The following is a 19,333-nucleotide window of genomic DNA, read 5'->3' on the forward strand; positions in this document are numbered from 1 at the left end:
TTTTGTGTGGAATGTTCCCCCTTTTTTTCCTCATATCTGATGGGTTTGCACTCAGTGTTTGCAATGAAACAACAGCCTGTGACTTACTGAGTCCTCTCCTTCCCCTTGTAGCTTGGGTAGCTTTGCCTTTTTCTCCCTTCAAGGTTAATTTGGCCTATTTAAGATCTTGTCTATTTTGCAATACTTTTTTTATCTCTGTTGCTGAACAGATCATATATTCTAAAAAGAATAACAAAGTCAGGGATTCAATATCCACAAGCTTTATTCTGGTAATTTTGTTTAAACTTTATATTAAAACCTGTCACAAAAGCTTTAAAAATGCATCTGTGAATCATTTTCAGTCGAATATTTACTCCATGTGCTTATATATTTAAAGATATTTTCATTAAAGAAACCCAGGATGACTAAACTTGCTGGATTATTTTTTATTAATAAATTTTTAGCGCTTACATTCCACAAAATTGCTGGGAGCCTTAGCTCCTCCATCACCACCAACAGGGACCAGCTGAGCATTCATTTTCCCAGCCTGTGCAGATAAATTCAATCCACACCTGCTATTTCAGGTATAAATATCTGAAACCAAGGATGTTCTTGAAGCTGGCAGGCTCACAGCGGCAAAATGAAGCTGACACGAGTTCCAAACGACCAATGATTTAAAATTTGGAGGAAATAATAAGACAACTTATTTGCAGAGCCCATGCAGGCTGCTGCTGAGGTTTTTCACAGCAGGTTACTTATCAGCCTAATAGAAATGCTGACATGCACAACCTTAACTCCTGGATCACCCAGGCACGGCTCTAATCCAATTGATTTGTGGTTGTTTCCTTGGATGAAGACATAAAGTGGATGTGTTTTCCAAAATATCCTCACTTCTTCTTTAGGACAAAGAAGCTGTCCCAGAGGTACCCGTGATTACATGATTCAAAGGGATTTTTATGGTTTTTTTGGTGCCTGGTAAGTGGCAGTGTGTCATATTTTACCCCAGCTGAACTGCAGCCCTGGGGATAATGACACGATTTTCAGCTGGTAATACCCTGCCCTGACCTCTCAGCAAAGAAGGTATTCCCAAATTTAAGTGCTTTTTAAGTTTACACGGCAATATCAGTATTTTTTTCTAATGAACTATGTCAGATAATTATGCTGTCTCGCAATTTTCAATTATCAAAATTAACACACAACGTTTGCAGCAATGGCTGTGTCACACTGCATTTCCTCCTCAAGTTCTTGTTTTCCAAACTGCAACAACATATCGAAACATTAAATTTCTTCCTTATTATTTGACTCCATGATGCTGAGAAAAACAATCTGTTATACTGCAGAGTAAGAACAGAACAAAGAGCAAATCTAACAATAACTTTATTTAAATACACAGGGTTTTGCTGTTACTGAGATCTGCTCATCATCAGTGCCTGGCTGGGTGGGGCTTGGGGCAACGTGGGACAGGGGAAGGTTCCTTGCCCACGGAAAGGGGTTGGAACAAGGTGATCTTTAAGGTTCCTTTCCAACCCAAACCAATCCATGATTCCAGGGGTGTAAGTGCAGTTTTGGTGATGCTCTGCCAGTCTTGGCTTCATTCAAGCTCTGTTTTACCTGGGCTCTGGTTAGGCAGCTCATTTTTCATCCTGAGGGAGAAGAGTGGTAGCTCTACATTATCCCAATTATCCAGAGAGATTTTGGCTGCAAGACAATTTTTAATAGATATTCAAATCAAAGTTTTTAAAATCTATCTTTTAATTAGGAGCTCCTCCACCTTCCTTAGCCTGAGCTGTACCAACCAGCAACTGATCCTGCACCACAACCACCATAGGATTCCTCTTCCCTGCAAACCAGGAAGGCTGGGATGGGGAATTTTCAGCAAAACCATGAGGATTTCTTGTGGCAGACTCAGCCTCTCACAAACTTCTCCTGCTGGTGCTGCCTTTTGGGCCAGGTCCTAAGAGGATCTATAATTACAACATGTGAAAAACATTGGATGCAGGAATTGGTATGGAAACATGGGCTGGGCAGGAAGGGTTTTGTCAGGAATTCTTGATGCATATTTACTACCCAGGTAGCAAAAAAAAAATGCTGCTGTATTGGGTTCACACTGTCATTTTGGGTTTCCTGAATTAAATGTACATTTTGAAGCCAAGAGATATTTTATAGGCGGCGTTGCTTTCTATAGCAAAGTGAGATTTTATAGTCAGTGTTACTTTCTGTAGCAAACATTTATGGGAATCTGAAACTTGATACACAAATATTTGAACATTTTCCCACATCCGTATGGTGAATCACTTATATAAATACATTCTGCAGCCTTAGCAAGTCAGGATCCATTTCAGTAAATCTCCCTTTTAGAAAATCTCTGTCGTTCTCTAATCAGCTTTCTTTTCTTAGTTTTCATCTCTGTGTGTACGTTGGGAAGTTCAGCCAATAACGAGTTCAGGAATGTAACTCAAATATTATTTTCCAAAATAATTTTAAAATATTCTTCATCAAAACCATACCAGAATCATAATCAATTTGTCTTATGGACTTTTTTCATTAAACTGATTTTTATATTTGTAAATTAAGTTCTTGTTTGCTTCCCCTTTGAAAAGGCTTGAAATGAGATGCTTAAGGGCAATCAATAATTTAAAGGTGCAAAAAATTGTTCCACTCATCACTTTTCTAGGAATAAGGTTATTAATTTCTTTTTTTATTTCATTTGGTTTTATTTTTGGGAGTGAAGGTTGTTAAAACCGACGGGTCTGGGCTGACTGCAGCTCGGAGATGTTTCTGTTTGACAAGATCAGTGCTGAGGAGAGGAATCACATTTCAAGTGTTTGGGGATCAAAGGGAGGGAAGGCAATCACGTAAGCCCCAAATTGGATTGCTCTGGCATATTTTATTTATGTAAACATTGCTCAAGGAATCGAATCACTGGCGCTGAAATACCTGACTCAAAGGGCTACCTTGCGGAAATAACAGCAAATTATAGGGTTGGCAAAGGATAAAACTCCACACCTGCTCATTTGGTGTCGGTGAGGGAAGGAAATAAGTAATATTCCAGTTCTCCAAAGACAGAAGTCATCAGTGGAAAGAAATGCACCTCTCAATTACCACGATCAGGAATGATTTGCTCGGGGAGAGCACAGAGGTTTGCTGTGGTCGCCGTGTCGGAATAATCACAATTTCCCTGGCCTTGGTGACAAGGTGAGGGGATCCAGGCTCTCACTTAGAGAGAAGGCAGCAAACATCAGTGGGTCTGACTGAACAGCCTGGCAGGAGCTGGGGGAGGCTGTGGCAGTCTGGAACAACTTCCCAGCCACGGGACGTGAGGTTCTGCAGCTCCCTCCACAACCAGCGTGGAATTTCTGCCACGTGCCCGCAGCAGTCTCACCCCAAATGGATGGGAATCATCACAAACAGCTTGAAAATTACAAACTGGGGTTGTCTCCTTTAACTCAAAAGCCTCCTCCTAAATTCAAAAGCCTGTAAGAAATTATGTTTTCCTGCCCTTGATAGCAATTTTTCCCTCAGCACTGTTTTTCAGAAGGCCTGGGAGCACAGGTTACCCCAGAGCTGAGGTTCACTGAAGGGACAGTGTCAGAGAAGCCCTGATCTCACAATCAGATCAGCTCCTACAGCATTCAATTTCTGGGCTTTCTGTTTCTGATTGCTGCAGTGCTGCTGAATATTCTGGATAACAACACCTGATTATAGCTGCCACCAGTGCCCTGCTCCAGAGGAACACAAGGAAATTCAGCCTCATTTTGCTGTTGTAACTTGGCACATTTGGTGTTTTCACTGATGGCAGATTTATCTTTTCAGCAGAGACAAAATATCTCTGTCCTAGGTACAGCCAACACCTTCACATGAATTTCCTTCTTGGATCTCTGATGCTTTTTGGATTAAAGACTGGAAGATTTTTGGTGATGGCGAATTCATTGCTTGCTTTGTTATCAGAAATTTGTGTGCAGCCTGGCACTGTTTCAAAAAAACACCTGGGGCAGGGGGGAGCAGATCTCAGTGCCCCAGGTGTGTGTGCCACAAAATCAGGCTTCCAAATAATTCCCTGTATCCCTCAGTACACCACAAATTATCTGTTGGTGCCTGTAGGAGCCCTTGGCCAGTTCAGGATTTTCTGATCTGTTGCAACACTGGTGTCCTCCTCCTGTTTTTCTTCAGGATGGTCTCTCTGAAAATGTGTACCTTGCTTAGATAATTTAATTTATCTATTGCCCTTTTTGTTGTTTTGGCCTGTGGGCTGGTGAGGACAGGACAAACATGTCCCTGTGTGATGGGATTCCTCTTTTTTTCCTGTCTGTTTCCCATACAAACAGGAAAAGCACTAAATGTGTACTAAGATGTTTCTAAGGGTGGGCTGGGGCAATATTTCAGCATTTGGTGTGTGCCACTGAGGCAGGGGGAGCAGGAAGCCACTCCCTGTGCGGGGTGACAGTGCCAGGACAGTGTCACACGTTAGGCTTTGCCTCTGACCCCTCCTGACAGGGCTGGAATCTGCTGAGGAGTTTTCCCCTGGAATCTGAGCACAAATTTGTTGGAGAATCTATCACTGTCGCCAAGGAATTGCAGAGCAGCAGCAGCCCCTGTCAGCGCTGACCCTGCAGGATTTTGTTCCTGCTGCTGCTGGAGGCAGATGTCTCACACACAGAGCACACATCAGCCTCCAGCTGTTGGCAAACAACAGCCTCCAGTTCAGAAATCCTTCCTCAAATTCCCTGTAATAATCCCCAGTTTTTATGTTTAGATTTATTAAACAATTCAATGTATTCATAGAGAATGAGTGAGCAGCAGGTTGGGTGGTCATTGGGCTGCACAATAGAAAAATCTGAATTTCTCAGTTTAAAAGAAAAAAAAAAAACAGAAGAAATGAGATAACAAAAGGTTCTTTAGTCTGGTCTGCTTGATTTGCAAATATCTGGGGTGAGGAACTGGACTCCAGGTGTAAATGCAGTGCTTTAACTCGTAGAGAAACTTCCCAATGTGACAGCACAGTGTATCCCAGGGGACAGCAGTGCCAAAGGAAAATCCAGCACTGAACTGATGGTTTGGAGCTTTTCCTGTCATAATCAAAAGCAAGGAGCACAACCACTGTTTTTGTCAACAAATCCTTTTTTCTCTCAAGAGATTTCCAGGCTATTTTTGCAGATTTGAGGTTTTGATAGTTCAAATAAAGTTTTGATAAACACCAAGGAGGAGTTCTCCAGAGGAGAGCAAAACCAGCCTGGCTCTCCCATGTGTTTCTGTTGACTCCCAAAATCCGACCTGCCTTTCCAATATTCCTGATGGTTACTGATGTCTAAGAAGAACTTCAAAAAGCTTTCTTAAACTGATGACTGGGAACTTTGCATGAGAATAAAAGGACATTGGCAGGTAACTGTAAGGCGAAATCAACCCATTTTAATGGCTCAAGAACCAGCTGAAAGCTTCCCTCTTGTTTTAGGGCATTCTCTTATCAATTAAACATTCACCTTCACACCTAGATTTAACTTAATTTAACCTAAATATTCTAGATTAACCTCATAAAATGCCTCAGAATATGTGTAGCTGTCCTGCACTTTAAATATCTTTATTGCCAACAGTAATGCAGCCTCAAGTATTTAAACTGCACAGGAGTAAATTTGGACAGTCAGCAACATCAATATATCGACTAATAGTTACATTTTAATAACACTGGATGCATTAATATTGTCTTTAGTGATAACAGTGTGGCCAAGAATAACATTTTTATTCCTTGCATGCGGCTTGGGAGTGTATATATAATATCACTCTCTTTTCTGATATTTTTTCTATTTTTGCCAAGCTTGCAAAATCTGAATTATAGACCTGGGGAAGGCAGAAGAGAGTTTTCTAATTTCGAGGCAACACCTGAGAAATTAATTGCACACCCTAAAATATTCTTTCTTTCAACAACATGGATATTTACCATTGATTTTAAGAGAAGTGTATAAAACTGAAGAGTGATATCATGTTCAAATAATTTTTAGTTGCCCATCAATCCATCCATGCATCCATCCATCCATCCATCCATCCATCCATCCATCCATCCATCCTTTGTTAACTCATTTTCTTCTCTATTCTACATCACTTACCAGTGGATAAGAGGAAAAAAAATTCCCAAGTATTGCCAAGCAATTCAGGAAGGGTGGTCAACACATCTGAAACACATTTACCATCTGGTGACTTTTTTTCATGCTAAAAAGATAGCAGATGAGGCAATTTGGAATGTATTTAATGCTTGAAATTAGGAAAAATATAGGAAATTTATATAGTTTTTTTGTTTCAATGAGGCTAAAAGTAAAAACTTGAATTGGGAACAAAGCACTGATGTGAACCTTGGGTTGGGACATTTTATAGTTTGGTCTGAGGGCTGATCCTGAAAGCACAGGTTGGGTGACCCATGGGAGGGATAAAACTATGAACACGGAAAAATAATAATGAAAGCAAAGTTTGGTTTCTGTCAATCCTGGGGCTGGAATTAGCAGGGAAATTCTGCCTGGATCTTGTCCTCAGGCTCCCAGACACATGTCCATGTTCTGCTCTTGCCCAAACCCAGGGTGACTCCACCCATGCTGAGTAACAAAACCAACCAACCCAAACCCACTCAATATTTAGTCACCTACAATGGCTGGAACAAGGAAAAGTGATGGATTTCCCCAAGTAATGGTACCAAGAGCAGGAGCAGCAGTCTGGGACACAAACACCAACTCCATCTCCAGGATTTTAGAGTGGAATAAATACAGGATTCACTCTTTCACTCTTCTTTCACTCTGCTTTGTGGTTTGAGGCAAGCAGGACTGGCAGTTTTGGGACCATATCTCCTGTGTTGGGTGGCCTCGAGTCCTTCAGCCTCAGGGTTTGAGATCCAGCAGGATGCTCCCTGTCATTCATTCCTGCTCCTTGTTTCCATCTGCAGTCACCCACCTTCTTTCATCAGACAAAAAAGTGACTTTCTCATCCCTACAATGTAATATTACCTTTCTCATTTTGCAAGTTTTTCCCTAAACCCCAGGATTTACAGGATTTTGTAAATTAGCAGGAAGGATGCAACAGTTTCTGTACATTTTCTCCGAGGCTGAATTTTTAAAGGATTTTTTCCCCCATATATTAGAAAGATTCCAGAAAAGTGTAACTTAGCCCAAGCAATCTCTAATTAATGTGCAGTGGGTTAACTTCAAGTCATTCCAGGTTTAACAGTCCTACAAGCAATGCTGAGAAATTACAGTGGACTTTTTTTCCAGTAGAAAAGTGAAATAATAGCTGCTCTATAAAACCCCCTCATCTCCACCACTTCCCACCTCATTTTTTTAAAGCCTGGTGGTTTTATGGCTTGTCTGCACCTCTCCTGGAATGGGACTAATAAGAGGAAACGATGTGACTTGTCCACTGCTTCCAGCATAAAAAAATCCCCTCGTGTTCCTGCTACAACATCCACAACAGGCACATGCCTTTAAAAAATACAACAGCAAATTAATCAAGAGCAAACACAAGTCTCTTCTGCCTAAGGGGTCTGTGGGAGATGGTAAAGAATCAAAAAGAAGGCTACAGCTGATTTATATTTCTTTATGATGATCAAAGGCAAATGGACTCCAATTCAGCAAGGAATATAAATTCTGTGTGAAAACTCACTTTTTCTGCTGCATATAAAATTGAAAAGCCTTCTCCACTGAGCTATATCTAGTTTAAAATCCATTAGCTAATACTGCATGCCCTAAGGTTAAAAAAGGAGCAAAAATCCAATGGTGGACTAGACATTGCAGAGAGTTTTTTATGCATCTCCCAAGTTTTATGTGTCTTTCTTGCTTCCGAGCTGGAGATTATTAGATTTTGAGAAATCTGACTTGTGTAAACAATTGTTGTTGTCACGAAGTTTCTTATACACAACCAGCTAATTAAATTAAAAATAATTCAGCATCCAAAAAAATCCAAACACACCAACTCAAAAACCCTACCTTGAAATGTGTGGTGGCTTTGGTGACTTTTGCGTGGTGGGAGAGAAGAGGGCAGCCCTGAGCCCCATGGGATCCCAGCTGCTGGGATTTGGGGATGGACCCATAGGCAGGATGATGTGATCTTGTTCATGGACAGTTCACTAGGATTGAGCTTTGGATCCCAGATTAAACAGCCTGGAACAGCCAGCTCAGCTCCAGAGAAGCCAAAGAGTTCTTTTTTAGACCTCAGTGATTTTATGATTTTTAGATTTTGGGGTAGTGGAAGTACGCTACTAAACCTGATGATTAGAGAAAAATAAAACTGGCGAAATGGAAAGGTGCATCCTCCTCCAGTGCTGGATGTTCATTTGGTTTAAAACTTTTATGACCAGGAAAACAAAGCCAAAATATTCCATAAAAGTTTCTACAACATTCTCAAAAAGTAAAAAAGTCTATCCAATCTTTCACTATGTTACACTTCCTGTATCTCTCCTCTCCTCTCCTCTCCTCTCCTCTCCTCTCCTCTCCTCTCCTCTCCTCTCCTCTCCTCTCCTCTCCTCTCCTCTCCTCTCCTCTCCTCTCCTCGGGGGATAGAATTCATAAGAATATTTTTATTTAGCTTTTAAGCTCTTTAGCAACAGAATTGCTCTTCTCAAATTTTTTTTCACCACTAACAAAAGGATTCTTTTGGTTTATGAAGAAAAGGGTTTTGAGGCTGGATGAGGCAACCTGGCTGAATGGGATTCATGTCTTGATTGTTTTTCACTAAACACTGAAATATTGTGTGTTTGAGAATTAAAAGTGTAGGCAATTCACTGGACAAGAATATGCTGAATGAGGTCAAGGGACCTTCAGAATTAAAGCTTCACATTCTAAGATGTGAATATTTTTGTCATAAAACTCTCCCCAACACTGTTGTCAGTCCATTCTTTTTAAGAGGGTGACATTATCAGAAGTCACTGCACTGCCCTTATTCTCCTCCCATAAAAATCAATTGGATTTTCACTCGGATTGGAAACCAAGGAAAATTCTGGGTGCTCCTGAAAAATCTCATCTTCAGCATGTATGGGGGTTTCCAAGAATTTATCAGTGCATCAGAGACTTGATTTTGTTTGACACCTTCAAGCAAAGCACCATCAAGTGAAACCCTTCTAGTGGAAGGCTCCCTGCCCATGGTGAATGTTTGGAATGAGATGATCTTCGAGGTACCTTCAAACCCAAACCATTCTGTGAAATTTATGAGCACAAATTCATTACATGTTTAAAATTCCTGTGCAGGAAAAGCATGGAATCCATCCAGGCTGGACAACCACAGCCTTCAGCTCCAGGGTTCAGTTGCCAATTGCACTGTGCATATTTAATCAAGTGCACTATTGTTTCCAGTACCTCATCTAAATTCCTCAACTAATTAAAAAAAATCATAAATAACTCTTACAGAATTGTTCTGACTCTGCCAAGAATAATTAAAACAATTTAGCAGAATGAACCTCCTAATTGTCCGTGTTCAGCATTCCTAATTCACCATAAAGCTGGATGCTGCTATGGGGAACAAGTCACTGACAAATCTCCTGGATTTTATATTTTGCTGGATGAAACCTGGATCACTTTGTTTACATCTTCTCTGATCTTACTGGGATTATCTCACACACCTTTTCAACAAATTAAAGACTTCAGTTTTGCCCAATATGTTTATAAGAGATCCATTTCTCCACAAGACATTGGTTCATCATTTCCCTCTTTCATTTTTCATGCTTTAGGAACAATAAAAACAGGAACAAGTGACTGGATGTGGAAAAGCAACCTCCTTTTGTTCATGTGTTACCTTAAAGATACAAATATCCCAAAAAATGGCATACTCAGAATGCTGGTCTCACTTTCAAAATTCAAGATGTCTAATCCATGACTGCTTGGGACACGCAAAGGGTGGTGAAGGTGGCATCTGCCAATGCCTTGGAGGAGCAGTATCTGTAGGAGTGGTGCCTAATTCCCAAAAATAGGATTTCCTGTAAGACCAGAGCTACTTTAACATCCTTTTAACCTGTGCCTTCTCAAATGGCCCCTGACAAGTCTGCAACTGTGCCTGTAAATAAAACATGAACTACCTGAGGTCAAGAGGAAAATTATCGATTGCAGGGACTTTGTGTCTGATCCTCATCCGGCTCCTTTCCAACCCCTTCCAAAAATGGCTCAAGCCACAAATCCCAGGAGCAGGAGCTGTGCTCAGCAAAGGAAGCCACTCAAAGGGAAAAGTGTGGGAGAACTCCCCATCCTCTGGGGATTTTGGACACATTTACTCCTTGTTTGCCCTCTCCAGGGCAAAACTGCCTTCACTGGCAATAATTCTGCTGATCTGAAATAATCTAAATGTAATAATATAAAAAAATTCATACAAACTACATTTTAAAGAACACAGAGCTTGACTCTTTATAAAAATTTTGCTTATAGACAACAATTTATTGAATACTTAAGACTTAATTTGGTTTTTTTTTTTTCATTTCTGACATATTTTCTCTCCTTTTCAAGGGACATCTCAAAATTAGCAGACTTTATCAGTCCAATCTTTCAACAGTTTCCATGGTGCAGAGGAATCCCTTAGCAAAATGATAAGAAAAGACCACAAAACATTATTTTGTATCTAGATCATTTTTCAAAATCAGTTTTCATTGGTTTCTGTTTTTATTACTCTTTCTTTTTTTATGATGATTTGGACATTTCTGCCTACAAACCCTTCAGTTTCCTCGAGGTAATTTGGCATTACATTTTGGGAAAAAAAAGTGGGTTCAAGGGCATTGTTTAGGAAAATGTCACGCAATCAAGAGTCATCAAGTCCATCTCTCTTCCCAATGACCTGATCAGCTAAATATCCTTCTTCGTTTATGGAACCACTACTTCCCAAAAATTCTGTAGTGCCTGAGCACAATCATCTTCCCCATGGTTTAATCTCAATACTTCATGTCCTGACACAACAAACAAGGGGATTTTTCCTTCTTTTCAAGAGCATTAAAAAATAGTGATTCAGCACGGTTGTTTTTTAAAATGTTTTTTTATTTTTTTCCTGCTTTAGGAAAGGGTAATGCAGATGATGAATGGGAACACTCAGTCGTAGAAGAGAAATGATTTGCACTTAGTGCTTGAAATGTGTGAGTCGTAGCACTGTATAAACACCAAAAAAAATTTAGATGAAATATAAAACACTGAGCCAGTGTTGCTGCTTTAACCTCTGTCAGACATCCCCCATATTTTTTGCTACTCGTGAAGCATTTGCAAACAGGTTTTGCATTTGCACTAAGACCATCTTTTATTTAAAACTGATATTACAAATTAATTAATTTAGGAAAAAACTGACCTTATGACTTAAATCCTGTGTGTTGTCTCTTGATGGGAATGTTACAATTTAAATGAGCTTTAAGCTATTTATTTTTTTGATTCTAAAGTCCATCCTCAAGGTCAAGCAAAACTTTAACCTTGACCTGATATCTCTACACCAGGCTTTGGATTGGGAATGGAGATGTTTAAATGGTTTTAAACTAGAAAAGAGGAGGAGGCGCTGGAATAGAATTCGCAGAGCAGCTGTGGCTGCTCCTGGATCCCTGGAAGTGTCCAGGGCCAGGTTGGACATTGGGGCTTGGAAGCCTGGGACAGTGCTCACCATGGCAGGGGTGGCACTGGATGGGCTTTCAGATCCCCTTTCCAGCCCAAACCATTCCATGATTCCATGCAAATGGTTTTTCATTTGGATTGGAAACAAACCAAAGAAAATTCTGGTTGCTCCTGAAAAATCTCATCTGCAACATGTGTGGGGATTTCCAAGACTTTATCAGTGCATCAGAAATTTGGTTTGGTTTGAAACCTTCAAGCAAAGCACCATCAAGTGAAACCCTTCTAGTGGAAGGCTCCCTGCCCATGGTGGAGGTTTAGAATGAGATGATGTTTGAGGTGCCTTCAAACCCAAACCATTCTGTGATTCTGTGAAATTTATGGGCACAAATTCATTACATGTTTAAAATTCCTGTGCAAGAGCATTTGCAGGAGCACTCAGCAATGTGGAGATTCCACCAGCCTTTTCCAAGAGAACCTATCCCTCAAAAAGCACTTCCCACAGGGGAACACCAGGCTGAGGGTGTGTTCCAGTGGGAAACATCTCCAGAGACACCATGAAGGGGCTTTATCGTGGTATTTGGGAATACAGAGAGATCCTGAGCCGTCTCCTCCTGCAGCAAACACTTTTAGCCCTTACTACAACCCCTAGGAATTAATCCTTTAATTAACTCCCTGGTAATGTCCAACCAGCTCTCCCCCTCCCAGCACAAATCCCTCTTTATATTTTGAGATGCACTGAAATACATTCTAGTGTTGATTTCTTATTTATGTAGCTTTTAATAATATAATTTATGGCTTGTTTGTGAGAAAAAGCCACCTAGTTCCACTGGGGAGCATGGATCCCACTGCTGCATGGATGACAAATCCTGGAGAAAACCTTGGAGAAGATGAAAGCAGCAGCAGCTTCCCATGTATTTGTGGCTGCCTCTTGTTCCCAATGAGATGCTGTGACTCTGGGGCCAGGACTCAGAATCTCGCTGGTTTTTATCCTCATTTCCCCATTTGGCACATTTTTTTCTCCAAAACCCCAATCTGGTATTTTCTCAAGGGCTTTAACAGAGTGGATCCACTTGGGGAAATGTTGTAGGGAGAGAATTTAATGGCTCAGCCTCCAAGCCAGGCTGCTTTTGTGTTGGGAGGGGGAGATGCAGATGGGCACACAGATACAACTTCACACAGGGATGTAATCACTGATCTTAACAGAAAACCAGGAGTATTTCGAACAAAGCTCTTTCTGTGCCTCAGCTCTACTATCAGTGAGTAGAATTTTATGTTAGCTGTGTTAAGTTTAATCCCCTATTGATTAAAATTTTTTTCCTTCGTCTTCTGCTTCTCTTTTTTTTCTTCAGATTTTATTTGAAAATGGGCCTCTAATGCTTGCAAATTCTTAAACATTTATGGATAAACCCATGAATCTGCAAACACTTGCAGATTTCCCCTGACAGCTTGAATTCCTATATTAAACCTCATCTGGTAACTGCAAGTGTCAAAATTATTCCTAGTGTGCTGAATCAGCCTAACTTTGTCATTGCATCCAAGAGAAGTGGAAAATTAAAGTGAATTTCTTTGCTTCACAGCTTGATACATGAAAACACACGTACAAATGAACAGCACATACAAAATTATAATTTTAAATTACATTAATTTATGTCCTCTGGAGAGTTCTGTGTGTCACCAGGCAGGAAAAGACAATCTTCCTCAGTAACCATTATTATTTATTGATTTTTTTTTTAATATCCCAAAAAAATAATACCTGTGGTGGTAGGTCCAGGAATCATGTTGAATGTTTTAATAAAATTTCTGATGAGAAATAGGGAAATGTCAGAAAAACAGTGAAAGATGGGGAATTTCCTTTCCATGCCACCATGTGAATATTAGTGATTCCTTTCTCACAAGCTGTTAAAATTCCTTAAAAATCTGACATGAGTGAAAGACATTAATGCACGTTTAATTAATGCAAATAAAATGCTTTTGGGGGAATCACAAAGCTCAAAAGAGTCAAATATCATATATTCCTTTATTTGTGCTTCTGACATGTGTATATGTTAATATTTTATCCCCCAAACCATTTCATCTCCTCTCCTTATCTCTTTTTCCCAGTCTCTCAGAAGAATTTGAGTGAAATAAAAGGCATTTTAAAGCATTGTGAAGTTTCCACAATAATCTTCCTCTGACCATCCCTTGGGGGCCTTTTTTTTTTTTTTGTTGGTGTGTTCAGCGGTAGGGATAGGAAATAAAAAAAAAAAAAAAAAAAAAAAGAAAACAAAAAAACCCCACCACAAAACCAAAAAAACACCAAAACCTCCTGTTAAAAAAAAAAAAACAAACAAAACAAAACAAAACAAAAAACAAACAAACAAAAAAATTTTCAATGTTATTTTTTAGCTCCTTTTCCCTTCCCCACCCCCTGGAGCCAGTTTGTGCTTTTGCCCTCTCTGTTCTTTCTCACTTGGCCTGAATCTCCTGCCATTTATCTGGAGTGCAAGCAGGCTGCCCTCTAATTCCAGCAGATTTGCTTTTGACCCAAGGAAATGGGGAAACCTCTGCACCAGAACTCAGGGATTGATGAGATTTAGGAATATTATTAATTAGAATTATGAGAATGTCAGCCCGCATTCTTCTGGTGTAGAACAGGTATCGGTCTCTTGGACCAAGGGTACTCCTGTGATTTTAGGGGGAAAAATATTTCTTCCACACTCCTTTGTTTTGTTTTATTGACTGGTTGTTTGTGTGGAAAAGGGCTTGGAGGAGATTCTGACCATTCCATTTTCCTCTCTGTGCCTCACAGAATTATCTCTGCTCCTTCTCTGCTGACCCCAGGCCTCAGAGAGAGCCTGGAGGTCTGAGTGCAGCGACCCAGGTCCCCCCGGTTGTTTCTTTTTCACAGCATGCCCAGCGAGTGTGAAACACCAAACAGCTCTAAAACCTTGCTTTTCCTGAGGTGAGCCATTCAGGATGAGCTCCTGCTGGAAAGGAATTGTGCTTTAGGCTCTCCTCAAAACCTCCTCGTCAGCTTTGTCTCCATAATGTGCTTTTACATCCCTGCAGCCCTGCGAGTGAGGAACCTTTATAGAGGTCTGCTTCCACCAAGCAATCAAAGCTTTTGAGGCAACTTTTTTGGGGAATGATTGCCTCAGTTCCCACTCCTCAGAAGCTCTGAGGTTGCTCATTGAGTGGTCTCAGTAAGGCCTAAAGAGCGCAGCAGCATAACACTGAATTTGGGCTTTTGTTTGGGTGTAGACACAAAGTTCTGCCCGACAGAGCCCCTTTCTGTTGCAGCATTTCTGAGAGACAGAGGTCATGATTTATGTTTGGAATGAGATTTGAGCTACTCCAGTCGAGGCCTCAGATTTCAGCCTTGTGAGGCCTTCCAGCCTCTGACGCAGTTAGAAATTAAGAGTTTTGGCACAGGTAGAAATTAAGAGTTTGTGGCACAGGTAGAAATTAAGAGTTTGTGGCGCAGTTAGAAATTGTATTAAGTGTGATGGGGAGCACTGGGCTGCCTGGGTGTGAAGTAGTACAGGTTTATAGTGTGAGGTTTAGGCCACCTTAAGACAAAGATAAACAATGTTAGCTTGCCAATCAGAGTGCCTTTGTAAACTTTAAACTATATAGAAGTGTATAAAAACTGCCATCTTCTCTCGAATAAACGGAGCACGTTGCATTAATCATATTGGTTGGATGTGTGTTCTGTCCTGTCCAGCTTTCCCAGTTTATGAGGTCCCTGGCTTTACCTTTCCTGTTGGAATCCTGGATGCTGAGAATTCTGAACTTTCTGTGCTGAAAGGCACAGACCCACAAGAGAACACTGCACTTGACCTGAGGTTGTGGAACAGGCTTTTAAAATTGATTAATAGCACTGGGATTACTGGGTGGGTAGTTGGTTAGAAGTGTGTAATATCACTGGGTGGAAAGCTTAGAGTTTGGGGTTTTAGAATATAGAAATAAATATGAAGCAAGATGGAGGTTTTTGGGCGGATGCAGATTGTTCTTCTTTACCTTCTTCCTTTTTCTTCATGGGTTTGGGTGATGTTTTGTAATTGGACAGAAAGGTCCTCATTGAGGGCTTCTGGGGATCAGTTATTGGGTTAAAAGGGAAAATAATCTAGGTGTCCTTTCTTAACTAGATAGTTTAGTTTTAAAAGGCCTTGTAACAAGATTTAGTTAGCAATTTTGTGCCTTGATAATGAAAAAGCTGTCAAACTCACAGTAATGAGACTGTAACATAGATAAGAAATGATAAACACCCGAGTCTGAACATGAAATACCATCTCAAGTGCCTTCAATCCCAACCTTGAGAAATCCACATTTTCCTAAAGCCCAGCTTTCAGCAGTCCTGGCAATCAGGTGGTTCTGGCCATCTGAAGGCAAAATTTCTCAAGAAGAGCCTTTACAGTCCTGAAAATTCCCAGGACACACCAGCTGAGATTGAAGGAAGGCTTGACTTCCAGCCAGAGGGGGAAAAAATCATGACAAACAAAAAATAACAACATTTTCCAAGTATCATAAAAGCAAAAGGACAGTGAAGAGACTGCATTAAGATGTTTTTAGAAGATCAATTCATGCTGCTTTATATCTCCCCTCATTTTAGTGCAGGCACACAGAGAACCTATTTTACCCATCTGGCTGAGTCTCCCTCCCTTAAATTGGGCTCTTTTTTGCTTGTCTTGCCTCAAAGTTTAAAGAGGAGACTACATTTGCTTGAAAATGCCATTTAAATATGTAAGAGTTTTATCAGCAGAAAGCCTTCATTATTGGAAAAACAGGAATATGAGCCACTAAAGAGACTCGGAGCAAATGCAGGAGGCAGGAGGTGAGGATTACTGTTGCTGTGCTATCAGTGATGCTGAAAGGCTGGGGAGCCTGGAGGAAATTTAAATCGTGTTCTATCTTTGGCAGCAGACGTGCTGGGTAGGGCTGGAGCAAAGGTGTGCAGCTTAAAAGCTCGACAAACCTGTGCAGAAATGAAACCACCTTTCCTCCTCGGTGTTTTATGGCTGCTTCTTCCCACTTAATTTTACAGCCTGGCAATGAAGATAATTCCTTGTGTCTTCCCTGTCATCTCATACAAGCATTTTGGTTTTGTTTAAACTCGTCCTCATCTAACACCACTTACTCCGGGTTTTGCCTCAGGGCTTTAGAGGTGTTTAGTTTTTATTGTTCTCTTGTTGTAAGCAGAAGCACAAACACATCTTAGATCATGGCAGGCTGTGTTTGACACGGATTCACACATCCATGAATTAGTTTGGAGCATTACAAGGAGAAAAGGGAGATTTAGGGCAAAGTGATGAGCAGGAGCAGAGACTTTCTGTCCATTCCTCTGCAAGATCTCAAACAATTCCTTTAAAATCTGCAACTGATTTTTTCTTTATGAAAAAAAATTCAGACCAATTACACCTGCAGACTATAAAGGTTCTATATTCCATTATTACCAATATTTAGATGTGGTGTAGCATTAAACTTACAAATGGGAATTTTTTTCATAAAGTATAAATAATTAGCATTGCTTTATTTCAACTACAACATCTGTTAGTTCAGTTTTGCTGGTATTTTTTTTTTTTTTTGCTGCTTTTTAAGCTGTAGAGTCAGAGAAGAGAGCAATTAAATGATATAATGTGCTTAATTTCATAACCTGGGGTAATTTCATGAAGAGTAAGAAATAGAAAAATGAAGCTTGAACATCAGGATAGGAGGTAAAGAAGTATAATAAAGAAAAAACCTCAGGGTATTTCATCATTTGGGTGTCTTAAAACTAGTCAGGAAAATTGACTTTAATATCTATTCTAGGAAGGAACCCCAAGAGTTTGCACAGGCTGGGCTGGAATAATCTCATCCCTTTGTTTTCCTGTTGTTTGCTGTGCTGTTCCTGAGACATGACCATGCAAGTTCTTTCTGTTTGAAACATGGAAAATATCTGTCCTTTTCCCAAACATCATTTCCACTCCCATCAAGCTGCTGTGAAGACCCCAAGGCATGAGCAAGCCCAAGAGGTGGCCTAAAGCCAGCAGAGAGTGAAGAAATGCCTCCCTGTCTCCATCCTGGGGAGAACATATTTCCCAACTCTCTCCTGCTGGAGCCTGCTGACTTCCAGAATAATCAGAATTTGTCTGGAAAATATTTCTAACAAAAAGCTTTGTAATGGCATCTCTGTCTTGGTCATAGCAAATGATACAACAACAGCTGTTTCCTCCCAATTAATTGCATTTAATGGTGCCCAGACTGGGATGCAGAGGCAGCTCCTTCAGATGAAGATGTCAAAACTAATGGAGTGAACTATCTCAAGGTGTGATTAATTCCCGGGCAAATATTTTTCTTTATTAGGCCGCTAATTAGATTACTTTCTGAATTCTCAGTTAATAAAAATATTAATATTTGATATTTATCTGGTGCCAGGCACTAATAGGCAGCCTGTGAAAGGCAGCTCTCGTGGAGCTGTATTTTCTCTGGGTTGATGAGCTCTGCTGCAGCCGGGGTGGGCTCGGTGCTGATTTCAGCACTGCACTCTGTAGCAGTCATAACACCTCCTATTAGTGCTCCAGGGGCCAGGAAAATCAGAGCCCTGATTATGCTGGGTGTGCTCTTACACAGAGTTGTAGAGCTCTACAGGAACTGCTCTGAAGCCAGATGTAAAAAAAAAAAACAAAAAAAACCAAAAAAAACAAAACTTAAAATATAATAAAATTAGAGAATGTGTGAAAGTCCCTGCTTTGCAGGGAAAATAAAGCAACTGTGAAGGAAGGAATCAAAATATACAGAGCTCACATTAAGTCCTGTTGCCAGACCAACAGTCTGGGGGGAATTCTAACCCAGCACTTTACTCAGAGTTGTATTTACAATGAGGCTCCTAATTGTATATGGTGCTGGAGAATTGCCTGGTTACAGATAAGAACATATAGCTAAAATTCAGAAGATCTGTGAGCAATTCTAAACATCAGGATCACCTCAGAGGTGCCCAAAGGGGGAGGTGGGCTGGCAGAGGTGAGGGCTGATTCATGTTCTTAAACCTGGTTTAAATAACAATTATTATTATTTTTTTTTAAATAATAATAATAATTTGTTAAAAGAGAAATCATAAAAGAGAAAATAGAAAAGGAGAAAGGAGAGAAAAGATAAAAGAGAAAATAGAAATGGAGAGAAGAAAAGAGAAAAAAGAGGAAAAGAGAAAAGAGAAAAGAGAAAAGAGAAAAGAGAAAAGAGAAAAGAGAAAAAAAGAGAAAAGAGAAAAGAGAAAAGAGAAAAGAGAAAAGAGAAAAGAGAAAAGAGAAAAGAGAAAAGAGAAAAGAGAAAAGAGAAAAGAGAAAAGAGAAAAGAGAAAAGAGAAAGAAAAGATTGACTCATTGCAGCTCAAGCCAAGGCTGGGAATGTGTGAAATTTTACCTAGGTCAGCTGCTGGGCCTGTGGGACATGATAAAGTGCTGCTCTGTGATAAATTAAAAAGAGATAGATAGATGATAGATAGATAGATGATAGATAGAGAGATAGATAGATAGATAGATAGATAGATAGATAGATAGATAGATAGATAGAATATGATATTATTGACTCCCAAAATGTAATGGGACACTTAAAATCAGACAATGAAGCTGCAACAATGGCAGAAAATGCCAGCTGAACCCCCCGTGGTGGCTGGGAGTTAAATGCCATTCTTTAGGAGTTACTGGACAAGTGGAAATAATCCACAGCACATGTCAGTCTGGAATAATTAGCAGGATGAAAGCTGATGCTGTGGCGCAGGAAGCTGAGGTGGAACTAAAATCAGGTTTCAGTTGTCAGGTGGCAGACAATGAAAATAGTTCTGAGGACAATTTAATGCTAAA

The sequence above is a fragment of the Lonchura striata genome, chromosome 10 (genome assembly GCF_046129695.1).
Source record: "Lonchura striata isolate bLonStr1 chromosome 10, bLonStr1.mat, whole genome shotgun sequence".
NCBI lineage: Eukaryota > Metazoa > Chordata > Aves > Passeriformes > Estrildidae > Lonchura > Lonchura striata.